Source organism: Myotis yumanensis, unplaced genomic scaffold (genome assembly GCF_028538775.1).
Source record: "Myotis yumanensis isolate MYYU_CA2020_CCGP unplaced genomic scaffold, mMyoYum1.0.hap1 SCAF_5, whole genome shotgun sequence".
In the NCBI taxonomy this organism is placed as follows: Eukaryota; Metazoa; Chordata; class Mammalia; order Chiroptera; family Vespertilionidae; genus Myotis; species Myotis yumanensis.
In genome coordinates, this window is record NW_027223756.1 from 77,984,753 (window position 1) to 77,995,949 (window position 11,197).

At 44.7% G+C, this 11,197-nt stretch overlaps 1 non-coding gene across 1 annotated transcript; it reads left to right on the forward strand.

Moving 5' to 3' along the window:
- The first annotated feature begins 6,293 nt into the window (after positions 1 to 6,293).
- Positions 6,294 to 6,424, forward strand: LOC139011923 (small nucleolar RNA SNORA51). The gene has a single exon (XR_011471733.1). It is a non-coding gene; the product is annotated as a small nucleolar RNA SNORA51 (small nucleolar RNA).
- The last annotated feature ends 4,773 nt before the right edge of the window (positions 6,425 to 11,197 follow it).

An 11,197-nucleotide genomic window follows, 5' to 3' on the forward strand; every position in this document is an offset into this window, starting at 1 on the left:
TAAGCCCTACATGTTCTGTAGCCAGATCCATGACGGAGTGAGGGGCAAGAACAGTTGTTAAATAAGCAACCAAATACTTTAATTAAATAAATTACAGATTTTGGTAGATTCTTTGGAGCACAAAAACAGGATACTGTGGTAATCCTATCTAATAATAGACAAACATGGTAATTGACCATACCTTCGCTACACCTCCCATTGGCTAATCCGCGTGATATGCAAATTAACCCAACCAAGATGGTGGCCGGCAGCCACGCAGCTGAAGCAAGTAGGAGGCTTGCTTGCTCCAGTGATGGAGGAAGCCAGCCTGCCGCCGGCTCTCAGCTCCACTCAAAAGCAATAAAGTTTCAATTATAGAAGGTAAATAAACCCCAGATACCTGTTTTCAGCCAGCTGTGGCCTGGCCACAGAGCTGGAGTGAGCAGGAGCTGGCTCTCAGCTCCACTGAAGGCAACAAAGTTTCAATTATAGAAGGTAAATAAATCCCAGAATAAAAAAAAGAAAAAGAAAAAAAAGGAGAGGCTGGGAGCTTCCATTGCCAACAGGCTTGGCCAGCCTGAAAACGGCCCTCAGCCCCTCACCCAGACTGGCCAGACATCCCAGTGAGGACCCCCCCACCCTGAAGGGGATGTGACCAGCTGCAAACAGCCATCAGCCCCTCATCCAGGCTGGCCAGGCACTCAAGCAGGACCCCCACCCTGATCCGGGACACTCTTCAGGGCAAACCAGCCGGGCCCACCCGTGCACCAGGCCTCTATCCTATATAGTAAAAGGGTAATATGCAAACTGACCCTAACAGCAGAAAGACTGGGAATGACTGGTCACTATGACACACACTGACCACCAGGGGGCAGACACTCAATGCAGGAGCTGCCCTCTGGTGGTCAGTGCGCTCCCACATGGGGGAGCTCTGCTCAGCCACAAGCCAGGCTGATGGCTGCCAGTGCAGCGATGGTGGTGGGAGCCTCTCCTGCCTCCTCAGCAGTGCTAAGGATGTCCGACTTCAGTTTAGGCCTGCTCCCCACTGGCAAGTGGACATTCCCCGAGTGCTGCCGGGCTGCCAGAGGGATGTCTGATTGCCAGCTTAGGCCCAATCCCCCGGGGAGCAGGCCTAAGCCAGCAGGTGGTCATCCCCTGAGGGGTCCCAGACTGTGAGAGGGCACAGGCCGGGCTGAGGGACCACCCGCCCCCCACCCGGAGTGCACAAATTTTTGTGCACCGGGCCTCTAGTCTATATATATAAAAGTCTAAGTGTCCATTCGTCTGACCAGTAGCTATGATGCACACTGACCACCAGGGAGCAGATGCTCAACACAGGAGCTGCCATGATGTGCACTGGCCATTTAAAAATAAATGGCACCTTGGACATGGTGCCAACAAAGCAACACTCAGCTTTCCCCAAGTGGGACACAGGCCCCACCACCACCCCAGACCGACACCTCACCAAATCACAGCCAATGCTGCCAAGACCCCATGGTGCAAAACACGACCCACAGCCCAGCCCAGGCTAGAAATGGTGGTTGTGGCCACTGGGTAATGATGTCACATAGCAATGCCTGGCTTCCTCTCCCTAGCAACTAGCCTCCTTGGAGTTTCTTCAGTCCAGGAACTTACTTTATAGCCAGGTGCAAACATTTTACAGTTTAACCAAATGTTTGTGAAGCGTTTTCCCATGCCTCATCTTGGGAGTAGGTAGATAGGAGACTCAGTAGAATCCTATTTTCTTTTCATTAGCAAGATGCAAATAGCGATATTAAAATATTTTTTCTAATTAATTTCCTTTCAATGTGCACAAACCTGTGCACCAGGACACTAGTAGATAATAAGAGAGCAGCCAACCTCAAATAGGGCCTTCCTGAGATTCTGAATTTAAGTTGAGATGTGAATCATTGGAGTAATCAAGATGAAGAATTTAACTAGAGGAGAGCTTAAGTTTAGCTCTGTTTTCATATGTGATTTTATGATCATTAAAAAAATATATATTTGCAGTTTTGATTTCTCTGACTAAACAGTATTTTGAGAGAGGATATATATTTTTTAAATTTCTGGGTATTTAAATGTCCTTTCTCCCTCTTTAAAAGTAAATTCTTTTTCTTGTCTTATTGCACTTGCTCACTCCTTGAGTACTATGTTGAATGGGAGTGTTGAGAACAGATCTCCTTGCTTTATTCCTGACCTTAGGGATAGGCATGCAGTCTTTCATCATAGAGTGCGATATTAATTGTAGGATTTTCATAGATGCCCTTTATCCTTATTTTTTAAATTAAATTTCTGCTTTTATTATGCTGTAGTCTTAGAATATGTCTACTGTTTTGAATCTTTGAAATTTATTGAGGTTAATTTTATAGATATTGAGAAGCAGCTATAATCTCTGCTTTTCTGATTAGGAATTTGGATTGTCTTAAATAAATCTTATTAAACAACTAGAGGCCTGGTGCACGAATTCATGCATGGATGGGGTCCCTCAGCCTGGTCATCGATTGGGGCCAGCCGGCTGGGGAGGGACTGCAGGAGGTTGGCTGGCCAGGGAGGGACTGCGGGAGGGCTCCAGGGATGTCTGGCCAGTCTCGCCCAATCCAATCAGCCAGACTCCAGCAGCAAGCTAACCTACCAGTTGGAGTATCTGACTGGTTGAGAGATAGACTAATTGGTCAGACACTTAGCTGACTGATATATATTAGAGGCCCAGTGCACAACATTCGTGCACTGAGGGAGTCCCTCAGCCCAGCCTGTGCCCTCTCGCAGTCTGGGACCCCTTGGGTGATGTCTGTCTGCTGGCTTAGGCCTACTCCCTAGCAGGATGTCCCTGGCAGGGGGACATCCCCAAAGGGGTCCTTAGCACTGCTTCGGAGGCAAGAGAGGCTCCTGACACTGACGCTGTGCTCGCCAGCCATGAGCCCGGCTTCTGGCTGAGCAGCGCTCCCCCTGTGGGAATGCATTCACCATCAGGGGGCAGTTTCTGCATTGAGTCATTCCACTATTTGGTCGATTTGCATATTAGCCTTTTATTATATAGGATGGCTCTCAGATTTTATGTCAGGTGGTTCAAATTTAATAAGTGAGAGTTAGAGCCCAGTCATATCTATTTTGAACATTAACACCATGTTATTTCACTGATGTTCATTCTCTTTCAATTACAGTTGACATACACTGATTGTCTTTGGATTGCCGATTCAAAGATAATTAGCTCAAGAGAATTAACTTACAGTTTTCTATTATTACTAGAGGGCTGATGTACAAAATTTGTGCAAGAGTAGGCCTTCCTTCCCCTGGCTGCCGGCACTGGCTTCCCTCTGGCACCCAGACCTGGGCTTCCCTTGCAGCCCTGGCTTTGTCCTGTAAGGTCGTCTGGAAGGACGTCTGGTCTAATAAGCATATTACGAATTTATTATTATAGAAGATTGTGCTTAATTTCCTTCAGTATTTTCCGTTATTTTTTCTGCTTCATTTTTGTTGTTTTTTAATTTTTGTTTTATGTTTTATTTGTGGTAAATAATTCATGACAGGTCTTCATTGTGAATTGTATCCTTTATCATTCTGAAGTAATCTCTTTGTCTGCTTTAATTAATAGCACCACCTCTGCCTTTTAAACAAAATTAATCTGTCTATTTTTGGTAATATTTTTCACCTCTGAATTTCAAGTCTTTAAACCCCCTGTATTTCTCTTCTTAACATACAGATGGATTTTGTTTTAGGATCCTTTTATTTTGGTGTAATAAATGTTGTTGTCTTTAATTCTGCTAACATATTTTATGTCATTTTTCTTATTTTTGAAGTTTCTCTATTTTTTACTGTATTATCTGTATTGGAGGAATGTATTTATTTTCTGATAATTTGAAAGGTGTATTGTCTGCTTTAATTTCTTTTGGCATTTTATTTTATTACATTAAACATTACAGTAAATTTATATATTATGATTTAACATTATCCAGATTTTGAAGGATAAGAAAGTCAAATTATGGAATATGTTTGGATAATAGTATATTTACAAAATTTGAATATAGAAATAGTAATGTCATATATAGTTTATGGGTCCATGTGTATGGCATGGCAGTATTAAACATCACGTTTGGGAATATGGAGGTATATGCAGGACATTTCAACTCTATAATGGTTTTTGTTTATTAATCCTTGACTGAGTATATTTTTTCCATTAATTTTTAGACAGTGTGGAAGAGAGGGGTGTAGAAAGAGAGGGAGAATCAGTAAGAGAGACACATCCATTGGTTGCCTTCCACACGTGCCCCAACAGGGCCCGGGGATCAAACCTGCAACCCAGGTACATTCCCTTGACTGGAAATCAAACCCAAGACCCTTCACTCTAACCACTGAGCAATAGGGTTATAATGTTTTTGTTCCTTCAAGAAATCTGACAGAGTATGGTGAACTGATAGGATTTCATGCAGCTTAGCAGTAGATACATGAGTACTCAAAATGTTGTTCCCTTCATATTTTGTATAATTGAAACTTTTCATAATAGTTTTAAAAGTGTCCCCCTCCCTTCTCGCCGTCTTGTGGTTATTGTTAACATATGCCTTTGTGAGAAATGCCAAATCAACTCTCCTGATGTTTTGCAAATGGATACTTGTGGTTTGGGATAAAATTTCAGAATATCATTTTACCCAAAAAGTACCATCTTAAAAAAGAGAGAGAGAGAAAGGAAAAATAGATACACAAAGTGCTATGTTTCAGACACAAGGACACAAAGGTGTGCTCTCAAAAAAGTCAGATCACTCCAAGATGTGTTGTACTAGGAGCAGAGTCGAGTTGAAAGAACATATGGAACGTTCCCAGTTGTAGAATGAAAGATGAGATTGGAAAAAGAAGTTATTTGTGCCCTTATTAAGTTACAGCTTCTCTGCTTGAGACCCACTGTATGAGTTACTCGTTATCACTGGAACAGATTACCACACATTTAGTGACTTAAAACAACCAGTTTATTCATATAACAGTCGTGGAGGGGAGAGCTAAAGTCGAGGTGTGGGTAGGGCTATGTTCTTTCTGGAGACCCCGGGGGAGACTTGGCTCCAGTCTTTTCCAGCTGTTAGAGACACCACGTCCCTGATTCTGACCTCCCTGCCTCCCTCTTATGAGGTCCCTTGTGATGACACCGGGTCCCCCAGGGATTCTAGGGCCACTCCCCATCTCAGAATTCTTAACGCAATCCCATCTGCAAGGTCCCCTTTGCCGTGGGAGGTGACACAGGATGTGCACATCTTTAGGGGGCTGTTACTCTGCTGGCCACACTTACCCTTTCATACTTTGCTTTGTGACATGGGGTGGAAATGCCACAAAACACGTTTCTGTATTGCCAACAGCTTCCCATTAGACTCTGCTAATGGGAGACTTTGGGGGGGGGGGGCGGGTGGCAGGCTGGGGGAGAGAGAGAGAAGGGATTTGTTTTGTCCTGGCCTCTCACTCCTTGCCTGTTTGAACATGGCTTTGTTTTTTCTGTGCATGAGTAACATTCTAGTGTGGTCCAAATACCCTTAGTCACACTTTTCCCCCCTCAGATTGCCAGAGTTGTTATTCTCTTCTCTTGCTTTTTGTCAATAATTCAGAGACCAGCCTAATTTTCACCTTAATAAATGAAGTGACATGTTCATTAAGAGTGATGCACCTGGGATAGATCTCTGGACATGTTATGATAAACAGACAGGAATGCTAGAGGTCCATGCCAGGACCTGATCTGAAGGCCGACTTCTAAATTCCATGCTGAGTTGTTGAAACTTGGCAATAGTGATACATATTGAACAAAAATTCATATAACCATATTTTATTTTGAATAGCTTATAAGTCCAATGAATATTTTTAACTCAAAGCTTTAAAGAATTTAATTAGAAAGTTGATTTTAGAGAGAGGGAGAGAGAGAGAGAGAGAGAGAGAGAGAGAGAGAGAGATTTGTTGTCCTACTTATTTATGCATTCATGACCCAGCATAATGACCCCTGCGCTGGGTCATTGGTTGCTCTTACTAGTATATGTGCCCGCACCAGGGATAGAATCCTCAACCTGTATGAGGACCATGCGATGCTCCAACCAACTGAGCCACCCAGCCAGGGCAACTCGAAGCTTTTTTATGGGCCAGTCCTTTGAACACTAATTTTTATAAAGTAATATCAAACCTTTCTGGAAACCATAATAACAGAATTTTTAAAAATTGTAAATAAAATGACAAGTGATATCAGAATTGGGGTGACCACTTAATCACGAAGGAGAGAGTGTTTCCTAACATGAGCAGGCATATGCAATGCATTAGCCTCCATCATTGGGTGTATTAGGAGTTCCCAGGCCAGCCTCCTGGTGCCGACCACAGGCCGAATTCTTACACTGACAGGGCAGAAACAGGAGGCAGAGTAACCCACCCCATACACCTCAGCTCAGGCCTGCTGTCCTTGGTCTGTATTGTGAATGGGGAGACAGTGAGTATAAAGAAAAAAGAGCCCTGACCGGTTTGCTCAGTGGATAGAGCGTTGGCCTGCGGACTCAAGGGTCCCAGGTTCGATTCCAGTCAAGGGCATGTGCCTTGGCTGTGGGCACATCCCCAGTGGGGGGCGTGCAGGAGGCAGCTGATCGATGTTTCTCTCTCTTGGATGTTTCCAACTCTCTATCCCTCTCCCTTCCTCTCTGTAAAAAATCAATAAAATATATATTTTAAAAAAAAAGAGTTTTCAGGACTATCTCAAATTTATTTAAGCTTTTTTGTTGTTTTATATCAATTAAAATAGGAATTCAATTGCCTTAGGCCGCAGTGGTTCTCAACCTCCTAATGCCTCGACCCTTTAATACAGTTCCTATGTTGTGGTGACCCCCAATTTCATTGTTACAAATTGAACATAATTAAAGCATAGTGATTAATCATAAAAACAATATGTAATTATATATGTGTTTTCCAATTGTCTTAGGCGACCCCTGTGAAAGGGTCATTCGACCCCCAAAGGGGTGGCGACCCACAGGTTGAGAACCGCTGCCTTAGGTGTAGCATAGCCTTTTTAAAAAGAAAAACTTTTAAAAACTTGTGGTAAAATACACATAATAATTGCCAAAACCGGTTTGGCTCAGTGGATAGAGCGTCGGCCTGCGGACTGAGGGGTCCCGGGTTCGATTCCGGTCAAGGGCATGTACCTGGGTTGTGGGCACATCCCCAGTGGGAGATGTGCAGGAGGCAGCTGATCGATGTTTCTCTCCCATCGATGTTTCTAACTATCTATCTCTCTCCCTTTCTCTCTGTAAAAAATCAATAAAAATATATTTTAAAAAAAAATAATAGTTCAACATCTCAACCATTTTTAAGCGTACTGTTTAGTGAAATTAGGTACATTCATGCTGTGTGCCGTATCAGAGCTCTTTCATTTTCAAAATCCTCTTGGAATACGCTGAAACTCTGATCTGACAGGAATTTCCTTGCAGCGTGAAGCTCACTGAGAATTCTGGCATCTCAGCTATGGCTGTGCTGAGGGGCCTTGTGCAGGTTGGGGCCGCAGGGTCCCGCTTCCTACTGTGGGTGCAAAGGAACCGGGGCCTCGGGCTGCTGACCTCGAGCCCCACGGTGAGGGCAGAGGGCGGGGTCTCCCGGTGTCACAGGTCACAAGTCAAAACCAGGTCCTACCTAGCGGGACCCCGCTGTGCCCTCAGAGACGTCACTATTGTCTTTGTTTTTAAACAAGGCGCACACATCAACGGTGCTAGATCATGAGACCCTACGGTTCGGTCCCGGCTCCGGACCGAGAGCGCTCCAAGAAGAAACTGAATTAGAACTTCCCGACCCAGGGGGAGGACTCGGACCCGGCTGCGGAGCTGCGGGTGGATGCCACACCCACAGGGAGAGATTCTACTCCGAGCCCACGTCCTGGGCTGTAACCAGCCCAGAGTGTCCCGACGGCCTGTCACTCCGGCGTAGGGGCGGGGCCTGAGAGAACTGTCCAATCAGAGCTATGAGGGCGGTGCATAGGGAACAATCAGGATGCAGGGGCGGATCCCGGAGAACTGTCCAATCAGAGGTTCCAGGGCGGGTCTCGAGTACTGTCTCGTCAGAGGCCCACGGATGTGGGCGTGTCCGAACACCGTCCACTCAAGACGCAGGATCCCGAACAACCTCCAATCAGAGATCCCGGGGAAGGAAGAGGGCGTGGACGTCGCTCTCAGCAGATTGCGGCGTTGGTGCGCACCTGCCCCGCGCAGCCCCAGGTAGCTCGCACCTGTCTGGACCAAGGAGAGGACGCCTTGAGAGCCCAGAGATGGTGAGTACGTAGGGCCGGACCGAGACTCGGAGGGGCTGGAAGCGGCGGCGGGCCGGATCTCCCCGCACGCCTCGGGGTCCCGACCCGAGTCTCCTCTTCGGCACGGGGTGGAGCCCTGGAGTCCTGTCCAGCCCCTGCGCTGCGTCCTGGGTCTCAGAATCTCAGAATCTGGGCTTCGGGCGACTCAGGTGCACATTGCGGCATCCGGGGGGGCGGGGAATATCAGCCCCTGGTCGGCTCCTCTCAGCGGACAGCGAACGCGATGGGCGGGGAGTCTGGGGAGACCTGGGTGTGGGCCCCAAATTGGGACGGATCTACTGATCCCGACCCCAGCTAGTAATCCTTGGAGAACTGACAGGACTCTGGTATCTAGGAGAAAGATGGAAATGATTCGGGCCCCTGAAGGGAGAGAAACTAACCCAGAAGACTGGGAAAGCTCGCCCAGTGAGGTGTGGCAGTCACCTGCAAAGCCACCTGTACTTGGGACGCACTGTGTCCTTTGTTCCGGGAGCACATCCGGTCACAGTGTGGGAGGGGTCTCCCACGTGATAGGATGGCTCATTGAAATCTTGAGTTTGAAGTCACCTACGTTTATGTTCCAGTTCAGCACTGCCCCTACCTGGGCTCGTCCCCTTGAAAAGATGTACGTATTCACTTATTGGAGCCTCAGTTTTTCAGCAAAAATATAAAATACTTTTAATAGAGCAGGAAAGTTAATATTTCCTAAGAGATGAATTTCATGGGGGGGGGGGGGGGGGAGTTTCTTTCCATTTGTTAAACCTTCTTCGGTTCCTTTGAGTGATATAAGAAAAGGAATTCCAGGGCTTAGCCTTGAAAGTCCTACTGGGGAAATGACTGTCAGAGAAACAGAAAACCCCTTCTGTTAGGGTTGCCGAAGGAGGAACGCACGAGGCCAAAATGGGTAAAGATTTTAAATTTATTATTACATCTGCTGGCAGAAGGGCTGAGACCAAACAGCATCAGCGGGGCAGAGTAGGGAGAGCAGGATATCATGTCACTTGTAAGGGTCAGAGTTACCGGTGGGACCAGGTGCAGGTGGGGGCCAGGTGGAGGCGGTCCCCTGGAAACTGGGTGAGGTGGCCGCCAGTCCTGAGACCTAGAATGAGAATAACAGGACAGTCGTTGGGAGGGGCAAGAGCCCCAAGCAGAGCATAATGGAGTGCAAGAATGTGCCTAACACCTTCCAATATGGCAGCAGAGAAATGAATACATTTCCACATAGTGTGGTAGGTGAATTGGTGAATTATAGAGATTCACCAAAATATCAGTTCTCTTCCTGGGCCGGATGGAGAATTTGTGACAGTAGGTAAACTGTTTTTTACTATTATTGGTAACTAGAGGCCCGATGCACGAAGATTTGTGCAAGAATGGGCCTTCCTTCCCCTGGCTGCCAGCACCGCCTTCGCTTGGCCTGGAGCTGCCTTTCTGCCTTCCCAGGCAGGGATAGTGGAAAGCCTGCGTCGTTGCCATGGTGACGAGGCAAGCATCCTGCCCTGCCCTGGCAGCTGGGCACCTGCATATGCAAATAACCTGCCATCTTTGTTGGGTTAATTTGCATGCTCACTCCTGATTGGCTGGTGGGCTTTGCAAAGGTGTGGCCAATTTGCATCTTTCTCTTTTATTAGTGTAGATACATTTTGCTTTAATCTACAGTGAATTGATATTGTCTATGGAAGAGATGGGAGTAAAGCATCTTTGTTATTTAGATAACTTTTTGTCACTGTCTCATATATTAGTTTTTAATTTCTGCCACTGTTTTGTGGCTGCCCTGTTGTGAACTAATAGACAAGTGCCCACTTCAAGTTGTTCCTTTCCATGGATTTAGTTGTCCATTCCTCTTCTAATTCCATCATGTCAGGATTACTATGGCTTTAAAATCCTCGCTTTGTGATAAGCAGGCCCCTGCCTTGTTCTTCAGAACATTTTGGCTCTTTTTGTTCTTCCTGTTAGGTTTATAAAATTAGTATTTTTCAAGTCCTAAAAAAAAAAAAAAAAATCTGGCTTGGGGATTTAATGGAATTTTTTGAAGATTTTAGGCCTTTTTTGGAGGGTTATTTTGCTAATACTGAATGCTCCATTTTAAGAACATGTGCAATCTTTTCATTTATTTTGTTATTTTTCTTAATGTTTAAAAATGTTTCCACTTGGTTATTTCGATAGCCTTCTTTAGACTTGATTAGAACTAATTTTTAAAAAATTTTATATTGAATTTTTATTCTTGTTAAAAATCTTATTCTGTGATTACTTTTTTGTTCTGTTAGTGTCCTACACGTACAATTGGTAGAGGTTGGCATAAAGATAAGGTTTTTTTCTCTTTTAGTTCTTGTACACTTGTTTTCTGCTGGGTCTGGATTGAGTCCCTAGTATGTTGACCAGGAGGGAGGTCCTGAGCATACTTGTTTGTCCCTAATTGTTTGGAGAAAACAACATCATACCATTTATATGTTCTTTGTTATTTTGTTTTTAAATTCTATTATCAGTTTTCCTTTATCAGGTTATGTACATTACCACCTATTCCCCAATGGTAAGATGTATGAATGTTGAATATTATAAAATAGTTTCAGCAGTTCCTAACATGATTATAGGCAAATCATATGAATTGATTTTAGAGTTTTCTGTTGTATAAGATAATATCAGTGTAGGAAATTTATATGACATATGTACAGTCGACAAACATTAAAAAATAATCATCTGTGAAATGAAATTCAGCCCTAAATGTGGAACAAGCTTTCACACTTGAAATGAACCCCAGATGTCCCACTTGAAATGAACCCCAATGGCTGGTTCTCTCACTCTGATGTGTGTAACCAATATGTTGACTGATGAAGATACATATATATATGTATATATAATATATATGTAATATACATATATATTTTAAGCAATTTAGGTATCACTCTGCAGTGTTATTTCAAAGGGTTATTTTTTTGTTCTTTA